The sequence below is a fragment of the Equus przewalskii genome, chromosome 17 (genome assembly GCF_037783145.1).
Source record: "Equus przewalskii isolate Varuska chromosome 17, EquPr2, whole genome shotgun sequence".
In the NCBI taxonomy this organism is placed as follows: domain Eukaryota; kingdom Metazoa; phylum Chordata; class Mammalia; order Perissodactyla; family Equidae; genus Equus; species Equus przewalskii.
Genome location: NC_091847.1, coordinates 19,859,232 through 19,873,810, shown reverse-complemented (window position 1 = coordinate 19,873,810; position 14,579 = coordinate 19,859,232).

Sequence of the window (14,579 nt, the reverse complement as noted above, 5' to 3'; positions counted from 1 at the left end):
CCTCTCTCCACAGGCAGGGTCTCCACACATTGCCAGTTCCACGCTGCCTGTCAAGGCACCCCACCCACCTGCCAGCCAGTACCACCACCTCCTGCCGAATCTCCCTGATGCTGTACACCTGCCTAGGTTTTTATTCGATTTATCATTTATTCATTCATTCAACTGACGTTCAATATGTCTCTTCATACCAGCCATCTGCTAGGCACTAGAATATGAAGACATTGGCCCTGCCCCAAGATGCTCACAGCCTGCTGGAGGGAAAGAGTACAGATAATTGTAACAAAGCACGTGAAGAGCCTTTGAAGAGGTGGGATCCCAGTGCTGTGGGGGCTTCAGGGATAATGGGATAATCACCAGGTACTGACTCTGGCGTCCCGCTGACTTCTGGGCTCTTTCCTCCCATCTGGCCCAGCTGGACCTGCCCCCAAGCAAAGCACCCCCCACCACTTCCCTCTTCATCTGGCTTTGCCACTACCTGCCAAGCTCTACATTCAGGGAGTTATGGAATGGTTGGGCTGCTGAGCATGTGGACGTATCTTAAGGGATTACCTCTCTCATTAGTCATTCTGCCTAGAAAAAGCAATCTTTTAAAATCCTATTTCACTATTTACACAGGAATTTTACTGTAACACTCCAGAGTGGAAATCAGTAAAATATAAATCCTTTCCTCAAGAGGATTTATTTAGTGAAGCACCAAAAGGCCTCATTATCAAAGTGATCTCACCTTTAAGCCAGTCACACACCACGGACATGACAAACAGCAGAATAAATGTTTCCCTATATTTTGAAGTTCGATTATTTAAGGTGGAATTAATATTTCATATTAATACTGTATAAAGAAAAGAATCTTCATTAAAATCTCCTCCACTGGGACACCCACAGCATTTCCTGGAATCTCTCTTCACAGCACATCTTCGGTTTATTCTGCCTTGCAGCAGAGTTGGGTTTCATGGTTTCACTGCTCCAGTGAAGCCCCCTCAGGGCAAGAATACTGTCCCACTCACTGTGGTGTTGCCCACAGCCCCATGCCTGGCACTGATACCGACCCTGATATCAGTTTCCCCACATTAAACCCAGCATGTATGGGGTTAAAACCAAAACACTCATTCCCTGCTTACTTTCTGGCTTCCTGGATCCAGAATCCACTATCCTCCATGGAGACAGACACCATCAAGGACAAGCACCTGGACTATCTCCTCCTACAAAGAGATACGGGCTGGTGGGAAAGGTGCTGACCAGCAAGGTCACAGGCTCCCTCCTCTCTGCAAGTGTCTCAAGGCCAAAGACAGGCTGGTGGGAAAGCTCCGACCAGCAAGGCCATATGCTCCCCCTCCCCTACCTAAAACCCCAAATAAAAACCCTTCCTTTTAGCTTTTCAGGGAGTTTGGGATTTGAGCGTTAGCTGCCCTCTCTCCTTGCTCAGCGCTGCGCAAAAATAAAATTCCTACTTTCTTCCACCACCCCCGGTGTCAGAAATTGGCTTGCTGCACAACAGGTGAGTGAACTCACTTCAGGGTCGGTAACAGCACAGGAAACACTCAAGTCCAAGATGGCGAGCTGTTGGCCCCTGGGCGGGATATTGTCCATAGATGTGGATGTTATGCCCCATACACTGTTTTAAAATACTTAGAATTAATTTCCCATACTTGAAAACTTTCACAGACGTCCCCAAGTTTTCTCTAAAAAAAATTAAAGCCAGCAACACTGGGCCTGAGCTCCCACTGCCCAGAGTCAACTCAGGCCTAGAGTGCCCCCTTTCCACAGGTTTGACAGGTCCCCTCCCCTTGCTTGCTTAATCTGCTCCTGGGATCACCCTGCCCCGGAGACACCTGGGGCTGTGGCTCCTGCAGTCACTGCTTGTCAGATTGAATTATCTCCACACCCTGTTCTCCTCAATCTAAACCAGGCCACCCCAATGCAAGAGACTTTCCTAAAGTAGTAGAGACAGATGAGCAAAATTGGATAGGAACACAGGAGACCGAAATGGGATGTGAAAATTAAGCACAGGAATCACCCGGTCAGAAAGGTTAGGATGGAAGTCCAAACTACAGCAGAAATTCGTACTGCTCTCTGCATTTGGAAGTGTTTGAACACGACAAGTTGACTTTAACGAGAGGGCTTTGAAAGAAGGACAGGACTCACAGTCTGCGTACTGTAGAAGCAGGCAGGCCTCCCTCACGGGTCACCACATGGCACCTTGTCTAATTTAGGTGTTCCCTCCTCCTCCAGGCAGACACAGGCCTGCACTAGCCCCTTGTGTGCAGGGCACAGCCACAGGCTGCACTGCAGTAAGACAGGCAAGAAGCCTCCGAAGCCTGCAGTTGGCATCTCACCAGCCCATCCTTGCCAAGTTGACTAACCTTGCCATTTCCCTTGGGCTTGGTTAAAGTTCTCAAACATCCTCATTTCCTTTCCGCATTGTTAAACATCTTCTGGGTTCCCCCACAGTGGGCATGGAGAGATGCCTGGCTGAGTGGGCTGGGCTCACAGACGCAAGCATCAGTGTCAGTATTAGGATGCAGGGCCAAGGGTGATTATGTACTGGTCGGCTCTCTAAACAGCTGTAATGACTAACAAAGAATGAAGCTGGGCCCATGTGAACATCATTCTGCTTAATTTGGTCCACTCTGGATGCACATGAAACAGATTTTAACACAACAGGAGATACGCACAGACACACTTTGAAACCTGTTCATTTTCTGCATTGTAATATGGAATATAAGGGTCAAGGGCTATGTCTGTTAGAAATTACAACTTTGGTGGACCACACTAACAAAGTGTAGAAATTGGCTTCAGTGGCATCCCATTCCATCCCCCATGTCTTTCCCCATACTTTCTCCACTCTTAAAATGCCCTCCATCGCCTATTTAAAGTGAGCACATCAGTTAAAGCAGGGGTTGCAAACTACAGCGTTTACAAGAGTCAAGCAGCTATATAATAGCTTGTGCTGGCACTGTGCCCTGCATAACCTGAAAGAGTATGCCCCATCCACGGGCAACAGTGCAGAGCTTTTCAAACACACTGTTCCAGCCAAACAAAGCATCTTTCGTATTCCTGGATCTATGCGTCCTCAGATCCATCCCTATGCTTCTCTGCTCTGCTTTGTGTCACACAGTCCACATCCCTGTGACTTTCCCATGCTCTCATATCAGCTGGCTTAACACTGTTATGCCAGTGGGAGGCCCTGACAGAAGATTGGGGGATAAGAGGGAGGAAAAAAGTCAGAGTATTTCTCCCTATTTTTCTCTTGCTCAGGCTGTATCTCCTCGTTGTTCTAGCTCCCAAACGACAGGCTGCCATGGTTCCAGCCTCCTTCAGATGACCCGAGGCCCTGCGATCTGGTAATGCTGCCTTCTCCCTTTGTCCTTCCAGCCTAGGGAGAGTAGCGGCTTCTAGTTGTTGTAATCTCTGTGTTAGTCTATGTCTTAGTCTGCTCAGACTGCCATAACAAAATGCCATATACTGGTGGCTTAAACAATAGAAATTTATTTCTTACAGTTCCAGAGGATAGGAGATCCAGGATCAAAATACTGACCAATTCAGTTCCTGGTGAAGGCCCTCTTCCTGGCTTGCAGATGGCTGCCTTCTTGCAGTGTGTTCATACAGCCTTTCCTCTCCTTGGTACATGTAGAGAGAGAAAAAGTAAGCAAGCTCTCTGATGTCTCTTCTTATAAGGCACTAATCCCAACATGAGGGCCCCACTTTCAGGACCTCATGTAAACCAAATTACCTCCCAAAGACCCATCTTCAAATACTATCACATTGGAGGTTAGGGCTTAAACATAGAATTTTGGAGGGACACAATTTGGTCCATAACATCCCATTTGACTTATCAGATATCCCATCATCTATGCAAACAGCATCTTTATTACATTCCCTCTGTCTATAATACCTAGAGTGGTTTCTATTTCCCTGATTGGTACCTAACTTTAGACCAAGCCATCCTATAGCCATGATACATGCTGTGTATATATTGTCATGATACTTAAGTTTGGTGAAACAGGCACACTGATAGACGTCTGGCAGAGGAATAAGTAGATACAATATTTCTGAAAGGCAATTTGGCAAAATGTATAAAAGCCTTGTAATTTTCACATCATTTATCCCAGAAATTCCAAACTTAAGGGTTGATTCTAAAGAAACTTTTGGATGAAAAACCCACAGAATTATGTACAAGGATGTTTATCAGTCCTTTAGTTGTAATAATCCAAAATTAGAAACAATCTAAATATCTAATAATCATGTATGATTAAACAATGATGGCACATTATTTGATGGATGATAATGCATCCATTAAAAGTGATTATGTTAGTATACATTCATTGGCATGAGAAAATATTCATAATATAATGATGAGGTAAAAAATCAGAAAAAAACACCCGGTATATACAATGTAGTCAAAAAATTATATGTACGCACAAAACTAGAAAGGAATTTACCAAAACGTTGACATGGTAATACTTTAACCACCATGTCTTTATATGAATGGTTAAGTTGCAGATGATTTTTTAAAATTTCTTTCTGATATTTTTCTATTTTTTCAAATTTTTCCAGAGGTACATGTACTTCTTTTTTCAGCAAAAAAAGGCAATCCAGCTAATAAGTAGCAAATTTGAGAGTAAAGATAATAAATTTTTTCATCCTATATTAGCAAATTGATGAACAGGCTATGAGTTTTCATAGTTGAATTTCACTTCAAAGCCCATGCTCTTTCTGCTATTCTAAGGAAATAAGAAAATGGAAATGAGAGACAGTTAAGAAGAGAGGGAAAGAGAGAGGTATGAAAAGAGAGAAAGAAAGAGGTATGACAAGAAACAGACTCACTCTAGTCTCTAAAACCATCCATCTATTAATGGGGCCATGAGAGAACCATCAAGTGGACTGCACCTTATTGATATCCCTTTCTCCACCCCCCTACCTTAGTTTTGCTTTTACTAATTGCTTTGGGGGAAGCCATGCCTGTATTCAAACATAAGAAACAGCATTACAAAACTCATACCAAATTTTACATAAAAGGTTTTGGCAGGGATGTAATTTATCCTATCCCCTTGTCCTCTTGAAGATCCAGAGGAGAAATTTCTATTTGATGTCAGTACCTGAAATAGTTATGTTTCTACTGAACAACGGGTTCATTTTTGTCTTCCAGTCATTGTAAAGTTTGTACTTTATCATGATTCCCTCTTTATGTTGACTGTTTCAGAGTTCAGAGGCTTTTACTTAAGTCTCACATCAAGATCAAACGACATCTGTTCTTATAATAACTTTGCTACTGACTCCTCATTTTAAAATCATTGGAATATATATTGAAATGTATGTTAACGTACGCATGTTTGCAGGACACCATAAATCCTTTTTAAAATAAGCTGATACTTCTGGTACTTTGTCGCATCTCCAGCCCACATCCAATTTCAGCACTAGAGGAGTGGACAGCACCCAGCGTCAGCATTCCATCTCAAAGGTGGTGTGCATTTTGCCCTAGGGTCATCTCCAATTCCTAGGAGCTCACCACACTGACACATGTGTGCAGCCCCTAAGTGCAAGGGAGGTAATGCCCCTGGGGATAATCATCAAACAGTGAGAAAAGAAAACTGGTGAATACGGCTCTAGTCTCTCATCTTTCCAGTGGATGGTTCTGGGAGGGTTTCTATATGCTTTTCAGAGAATCTGGAGGAATTGAGCTTCCATTTCTTACAGCAACTAACTCAATACCGCACTCTTAAGTTGATTTCCCTCCTTCCCTGTCTCACTCTTCCTGTTCCCTCACTCTTCCTACTATCACCTCCAAATAAACTACCTACATCCGAGGCCTAGTCTCATGGCTATGCTTTCAGGGGAAATCAAACCAAATTGGTGGGATAAAAGAAAGAAAAAAGTCAAGGAAGCAATGAATAAATTATTTGATACTTATTAATTTATTGATGGAAGTCATTGCACAAGAAAGAATTCTTTCTACCTAGATTCTTGACTATGAGTTCCTTGCCTGAGAAAAGTGAAAGCCTGTAATGTGATCCCCATGCCTACCAGGAACATATACCTTGCAGATAATAATTTCTAGAACTTTGGGTAAATAGCAGCTAAAATTTGATATTTGACCAACCACAGTACTGATATATCATGGATATCTCAAATCCATTTTTAATATTTCAGGCATCAGATGAATGTGAGCACTCTGCTTGACATATTGCCTCCTTTGGATGCTTGTAGACACCAGAGGAGAGGAGCTCTGAGGAATAGGACAGGTGGCAGGGAATTGACCCCATCCAGCAGCCACCCAATGTGTGGCCAGGATGGGCTGCTGCATGGAGTAAACAAACGTTTCAGGAAAGGTCTCAGGCCACAGGGAGACACGTGATCACAGATTATCTGTCCTAAAGAATTACACTGAGAACTTTGGAGAGTTCTATAGCCTTAGGGTACAAAGAGTCCACTTTACATGCTTTGGGGAGCTACATATTGCCTTCTATGCCCCATGCGTGGTGGGCATTCAATCAAACTTTGATGAACTAATTGAACCAGATCTTTATTACTCCTTCTATGTACAGCTCAGTTTTGAAGAATGGTTGTGACAGTGGTGGTGATGGCTGCCATTTATTGGATACTTGCTCTCCAATCCCCTCATCTGACAATTAAGAAAACAAAGGCCCAGATAGATTAAGTGTCCTGCCCATGGTAAATAGTTGGTCACTGATAATGTTGGAACTTTATCTCCCAAGCCAATATTTGTTCCATTACTCTTTGCTGCTTCTACATTAATGTGCAGATGAGGATTTAAACCCAAAGAATTCCACGACCTATGCCATCTTAAGAAGGCTATATATGGGACTAAAAATGATCCCTTCTCCCATAAAGGAAGATAAGGAATTCTCCCTGGTCGTTCTGAGGGTATACAGTTTAAAATAGAATGTCTCAATCCATGGGCATGGCCATCAGCCATTGGGGCAGAGCCTGGGGGTGGGGGGTATGAAAACCCTCAACCAGTCACCTTTAGTGACCTCTAGGCACAAGTAGTCATGTCTATTTGCCTGTTTGCCTTACAAACGGAATTATCATTTTCTATTGTGCCAGGTTGGGAAGGACTATCTTAACAGGCATAACTGGTTTATTGAACAATTCTGGAAAGTCCCAGTAGAGTTCAAGCATAAAACAGTTCTATTTTTCTCCCCAACCACTATCTTCTTCCTGTTCTGTCAAATCACCCCTCAATGACAGTTCCGTTTGAGCAGATCCAGTAAGTTTCCAGGCACTTTTAGTTACAAGAAAACAAGTTCCATTCTGAGATTGAGTCCCCTTTTGCTTTTAAAAAGTACAGTCCACCATAAATCAAAACTTGAATCTCATTTGCAATTCAAAGCTTCCAACATGCTCTTTGCTCAGGGCCAACCCCTTGAGTCGAGATCAGAAGTGGTGAGGATCTCATCAAGATGGCGGCGTAAACAGACTCTGAACTGAACTCATCTCCTCCCATGAACACAACCAGGTTACAACTATTTTTGGAAAAATTACCCTGGATAGAAAACTGAAAACTGGATAAAAAGAACCCCCACAACAAGGGACAGTCCTGACAAAGGCAGAAGAGCCAGAAAGTCCTGCTAGAGAGGAAAGAAAGCCACCTTTGGGAACAGCGGAGCTTCTCAGCTGGCCAGGGGGGAGACACCCTAAGGTATGCAGCACTCCTTGGAGGAGTGAAGTCCGGAGTGGAGCTGATACTGCTAAAAGCATCCTTCAGACTCAGCCCAACTGAGACGGGGGTCTTACTGGCTGGCTTCGCTGGCTATTAACTGCAGAAATGATTCCCCCAGAAAAGCTATCAGCCTAAAGCCAAAAAGACCCAGGTCTTAAAGGGCCCGTGCACAAACGTTACCCTTTAAGTAAAACCGAAAAAATTAAAATGAAAAAAATCATATAAATCAAATAGACAACATTCCAGATACTTTAAAGAAACCTGAGCTATCCAGGACAAGATTCCCAGAGGTGCATAAACCCCACCAGGAGAGGGGCCTGCTGGGTCTGACATTTACCCTAACAGCTTCCCTTCATCTTTCTTTCCCCAATAGCCAGAAACCCTCCGGGCACCACCTCAGCTCCCAGTATTTGATTCAAGGGCTGCAGGCTTTGACAGTCCACTTTGAACACACTTCTGCAGCTCAAACTTGGGGACTTTCTACAGTTCTTTTATGTGTCCTCTGCTTCCAGGTGCCGCCCTCTGCTTCAGTCCCAGCCCCATGGGACTGGCCAGCCCAGACGCCCAGCCCTCCCCACCTGCTTATCACAGTACCCTCCTGAATCTCTATGAGGTACTTGATTGTTCATCTTCTCTATATATCAGCTCTAAAATTAAAGTTCAGGAAAAAAGAGAGAGAGAGAGACCAGACTTACTAATAGCCAATGTGGGGACCTGGATTTGGCCACCCCAAGATATGTCTCTTTGGCATGATGATTATTTCAGGCTAGTTACTTTGCAGACAGGAAAGAAAGTGAAAAGTAGAATTTACTTACCCTTTGTAAGAGACATTTACATTGTAAAGGAACTCTCCATCTGTAAAGATATCTCTAGAAACTCTTAATTAATGGGGAAGGCAAGGACTTAAATCTGCATAATAATCTTATTCCTGTTTCTGGTAACCTCCTGTAACTGACTTCCCTCCCCCTCCCAATGTTGGCATTTCTTTAAGGATTAAGCATCTTTCCTTAGGCTAGGAACTGATTGCTGTGCTCACCTGTGACCACCCAGCTCGAGACAATAGACTTGCCTCCTGCTATGCCCTCCGAGATTGCAGACCCACTATCTGCTGTGTCTATCAAGCGCTGTGCCCACAGGGCAATCTTGTGACTATTGTGGGAGGGACATTTCAATCATATGTGAAACATCCTGTTTGGGGGTATATAACCACTATGTGCACCCCACTTCTTTGGTGCCCTTTCTTCCTTCAGGAAGAAAGGCCCTGGGCCATGGTTCCTCATAAAGCTTTGTTTAATTTTCTCTTGCTATTCTGTCTCATGTGAATTTAATTCGTTCTCCCGCCAGACGAACCCACTTTGGATAGAGGAAATGTCTTCCTCCTCTACACCAACAAAGCAGCTTTTGCCTGAAAGACTCTGGGTCAAAAAGAAGAAAATGGCTGACTGAAATCAACCAACAAACGTCTATGTCTCCAAATGTTCACCATTTTCATGTGACTGTAGAGAACCATTTAGCACTTACCACTGATCTTGTGACTCACTTTTAAAAGCTGGTCATTTGACTGAATTTGACTGTTTGGTTACTTATCTGTTCTTGTCCTCAAAGTGCTCTTGGCTCTCACACGCGGGAAAGGAAGGTGAGCAGCCTGCTCCGTGGTCTCCTCTTGTGCCCGGGGCTGGAGCAGCCCTTGGCATGTCCTCCCTCAGGGAGTGAAAGGAAGATTCCCCTATTTTGTGCCCTCTCAGTGAAAAGTCTTTTTCATCTTGCAAGTCTTTTAGGTATTTTACACTAATGTTCAGGCCTCATCAGAATCACAATGCCAACTTTTAATTTTTGGTCGTTGAACCCAGTGCCAGGAGCAAGTCAGGAGGGTGGCTTCGAACCATGTTTTATTTATGCAGAGACATAAAAATCCACTCATGTGAGTGAAGGGTGAGACGCAGCATGAGGCAGTGCATTCTTACAAGGCAAACGGAAGGCTTGATTTACTCCCCATTCACTAAAACTTTATGGCTTCCTCATCAAACGAGACAGGTTGCTTTCTGTCTCTTAGACAGTAAATATGGTTAATGTGCTGAGCAGTGGTGCACCCGCTCTCTCAGACTGTTTATTAGGAATGGGGGTTATTTACTGACTCTTCCTTTGTCGTGGAGATGAGTCCCTGAAAGATCATTGAAGGCCCTGGAAATGACGCTCAGCCTGATGCACCATAGCCTGGGAATCCTACTGGATAGCGGTGATACAAGAAATTCCTCATTTCTGGGATCCTCCACCATTCTGGAAGTAGAATATTCTTGAGCTTTCAGTAGCAAATAGGTAATTATTCTCTTCAATTTATTAACATTTTCTGAGTCCACACAGGTGGGGCAAAGAGCAGTAGTAAAAAGAAAAGAGGGAAGTGGTTTTGGCCATTACCAGCAGTGTGGTCCTGAGAAACTGGTCGTATTGTTAGAATACAATACTAGCAATACGACTAGTTGTATTGAAATGCCTGGATCAACTTAAGTTGAGTTTTGGGAAGAAGTGAGTCCAAAGGACACAGACCAATCAGAGTTCTAGGGCCTCCACGCTTTAGAGCAGTGGAGTTCAATATATGTGCCACACAGCAATTTTAAATTTTCTAGTAGCTACATTAAAAAACAAAGTAAAACAGAAACAATTGAAATTAGTTTTAATTATCTATTTTCTTTAGCCCAATATATTGACATCAGTCAATATAAAAAATTATTCATGAGATATTTTACATTTTTCTCCATACTGTTATGGACTGCATGATTGTGTCCCTCCCAAATTAGTATGCTGAAACTCTAACTCCCAGGGGAATGATGTTAGGAGGTGAGACCTTTGGGAGGTGACTAGGCTTGGAGGAGGTCATGAGAGTGGAGCCCTCATGATGGGGTTAGTGCCCTTACAACAAGAGGAACAGAGACCAGCGGTTCCTCTCTCAGTCATATGAGGATACAGCAAGAAGGGGCTGTCTGCAAGCCAGGAAGTAGGCCTTCACCAAACACTAGATCTGCTGGCACGTTGATCTTGGGCTTCCCAGCCTCCAGAACCGTGAGAAAGAAATGCTTGTTGCTTAAGCCATTCAGTCTATGGTAATTTGTTATAGCAGCCTGAACTAAAACACACACTAAGTATTTAAAATTGGGTATGTATTATACGCCTACAGACCATCTCAATTCCAGCTAGCCACATTTCAAGTGCTCAATAACCACATGTGGCTAGTGACTACCACCCAGGACAGTGCAGCTCTAAAGCAATGCTGCTCAAACTTTAATGTTGATAGGAATCACTTGAGGAGCTTGTTAAAATGCTGATTCTGATTTCATAGACCAGGGCAGGCCCTGAGATTCTGGATCTCTCAGAAGCTCTCAAGTGCTGATGGCTCATGAACTACATTTTGAGCAGCAAGGAACTAGAATATCCATCAGTGGTGTGCTGGCAGTGCCTCATGAGAGCTGACTATGTGCATCTCTTCCTAAATCCACGTTCAGTGATGTCATGTTGGTGGATTAAAATCAACCATAGTAGGAGTATTTACATAATAGGAATTGGCAAACAATACTAATCACAGTATTACTTTTTCTGGAAAGCCAGTTGTTGACCATTAGGAGCATATCACTGCTCATGGCCCAAATGAGAATCCTACGATTTCTGGCTGTTTTCTCAGTAGTAATGGTATTATAGGTACTTCTTCTTCTCCTTCTGCTTTTTATCTTTAATGATTTTTTTCATAATTAACATTTACAGTTCATGTAATTTTTTAATACTTTTCTTTTTTTTACAAAAAAGCACACACCATTGAGACATAGGGGACCTGCCTCTAGTAAATATTATACCATGAATTAACTTTATGATCTAAACAAGACTTTTAAGTCTGTCACTCACTTTCCCCAACTATAAAATAGGCATAAACACATTTTCTCTACCTGCTTAAGATATATATTTGAAGAATAAAGTGAGATGATATCTTTGATTTTCAAGGTAATGACGCAAATCCAAGGAAAACAATGAAACTGACTAGCTCAGTCAGTCACTGAGAGCTCCACTGCTCTGGTGTGGTCAGGTTCTCTTCCAGGTCAGAGCTATTATCAAGGGCAAAGAGAAGGTCTTCAGTTCTGAAGGGCACAATTATCTTGCTATGAATTTGCTGAACTCAGATTCTTGACCAAGTCTTAGCTGTGCTTGCTGGTTAAGAAAGCCTCATCAGTCAAAAGAATCTCGAAAAAGAACAAAGTTACTGCACAAAACTACCCAATTTCAAGACTTTCTACAAAGCTACAGTAATTAAGAGTGTGGTGCCAACATAAGGCTGGACAAACAGATCAATGAAATATTATTAAGAGTCCAAAAATAAACCCATGTATCTATGGTCAACTGATTTTGAAATGGGAGCCAAGACCATTCAATGGGGAAAGAATAGTTTTTCCAACAAGTGGTAGAGGGACAACCAAATAGCCACATACAAAGAATGAATTTGGACCCCTACCTCACACTATGTACAAAAATTAACTTAAAATGGATCAAAGACCTGAATGTAAGAGCTAAAAATATATAACTCTTAGAAGAAAACATAGGTATAAATATTTGTGACCCTGGATTAGGCAACACTTTCTTAAATATGACACCAAAAGCACAATAAAATGAAGAAAAAAATAGATAAATTTGATTTCATCACAATTAAAAACTTTTTTTGCATCAAAGGGCATTATCAAGAAAGTGAATGACAGCCTACACAGTGGGAAAAAATATTCACAAATTATAAATCTGACAAAGGATTCATATCCAGAATGTATAAAGAACTTCTAAACTAAAGAAAAATTAATTTAAAAATGGGAAAAGGACTTGACTAGACATTTACCCAAAAAAGACATGCAAATGGCCAATAAGCACATGAAAAGGTGCTCAACATCACTAATCATTCAGAAAATGCAAAACAAAACCACAATGAGACACTACCTCACACCCATAAGGCTATTATCAAAAAAAAAGAAAGAAAGAAAGAAAGAAACAAGTATTGGTGAGGAGAATATATATGAATATTTATTTAGGGAACATACTAAAAAAATCACTGGATTAAACACCTTAAAATGATGAATTTTTGTTATGTAAATTTTACCTCAATAAAAAAATGAAAGAAAGAAAACTTGATGGCAATAATTTCTCTGATAACAACGCTTAATCCATTCAACAAATAGAACCAAAAATGGGCTGGATATTGTGCTGGCTGCTAAGGATAAAGTGCCACGTATAAAAAATACAGTCCTTGCCCTCAGGGATCTTTCTGTCTTGTCTGTCCGTCCATCTATCTAAGCCCCACCATCAGGCTAGACTACTATTATGAACCAACTAACCCATCACTGTCATGGCCAGGTTTGTACTGGTCCAAGATATACTAGACGTTCCTATTGAGACTTATCTTCAAGTCATTTTATTTGTGTGCATATGTATGTATTTATAAATACATATTGTATTGGTTTTCTAGGGCTTCAATAACAAAGTACCACAAACTGAGTGGCTTGAACAACAGAAATGTATTGCCTCATAGGTCTAAAGGCTAGAAGTTCAAGATCAAGGTGTCCGCAGGACCATGCCTCCTCTCAAGGCACTAGGAAAAGATTTGTTCCAGGCCTCTCTCTTAGCTTCTGTTAGTTCCTAGGCTTGTGGCAGCATACGGTCTTCACATTGTGTTCTCTTTGTGTGCATGTCTGTGTCCAATTACCCATTTTTATAAGGATACCAGTCATATTGGATTAGGGGTCCACCCTACTCCAGTAGGACCTTGTCTTAACTAATTGCAGCTGCAACAACTTTATTTGCAGACAAGGTCACATTCCAAGGTACTGGAAGTTAGGATTTTAACATTTTGGAGGGACACGATTCAACCCATAAGACACACACCGTATATGTGTGTATGTGTGTGCACATGTGCGCAATTGGCTTTAACAGCATCTCTAAGGGAGGGAAAAGGTAATTTAGTTTGGTCCCTATGGTCCAGATCAGACTATTGAGGCTCAGAGAAGTTAAGGCATTAGGAGGATCCATGTCTCCAGACTCTCAGTTGAGCACACTTTCTCCTCTCTTGGAACAGCATGTCTCTTCTCATGCCATCACTTCTGCTGTTGCAACTGCCAACAAGCAGTCAGATTCTTAAGGGTTCTGACCTTGGCCAACACGGGTGTCAAGCTGGTGGGTAGTCCCTAAAGTATGTCCCAGATTGTGCTGACAGCATCCTGGCAGAGAGTGGGCACTGGGATAAAAGCCTCTTCCAACACATGGCATTCCTCTCAGGCTGCCTGATCTGCCTGCCTCCTTCAGCAGCTCAGAGCTGTTGGCAGCCGTGGGTGCAGAAAACCAGCAAGTTGAATCCATAGGAACCACAGTGCAACACATTTCCAACCAAAGGGCAAGCTATCCATCAATTCAATCCCACTTAAAGCTTGCTGGTTATCACATGTTGCTGTGTCTTCAAAATCATCACCAGCTCAATATCTAATTTATTGAGGCAGCATCTGCAAATCTGATATAATCTAGTCTTTAAGCTAGCAGAACACCACAAAATCTACCTCTAATCTATTCCCAACCCAAAATCCTCCTCTTAAAAATAATGTTCAAATAGAAGAACAAGGCTGTTATCTTGAAAGAGTGGAAGGGTGGAGGGACCAGCTTTGCAAAAGCTCAAATTAATACATGGCACCTAATGGTTGCCTCCCAGAGATGGATCATAGAAACATGGACAACCAGACAAATTAGCTGAAGAGTAGAAACAGAAAAAGGGAATTGCTATGAAAGCCAGCTGCTAGAGGCTGTGGTAAAAACACCCTGGAAAGAGAGACGGGAGGCAGGCAGGCTACTCCTGCCTCAGCACCAGCTGTGAAGCCTCTGCAAAGTCGCT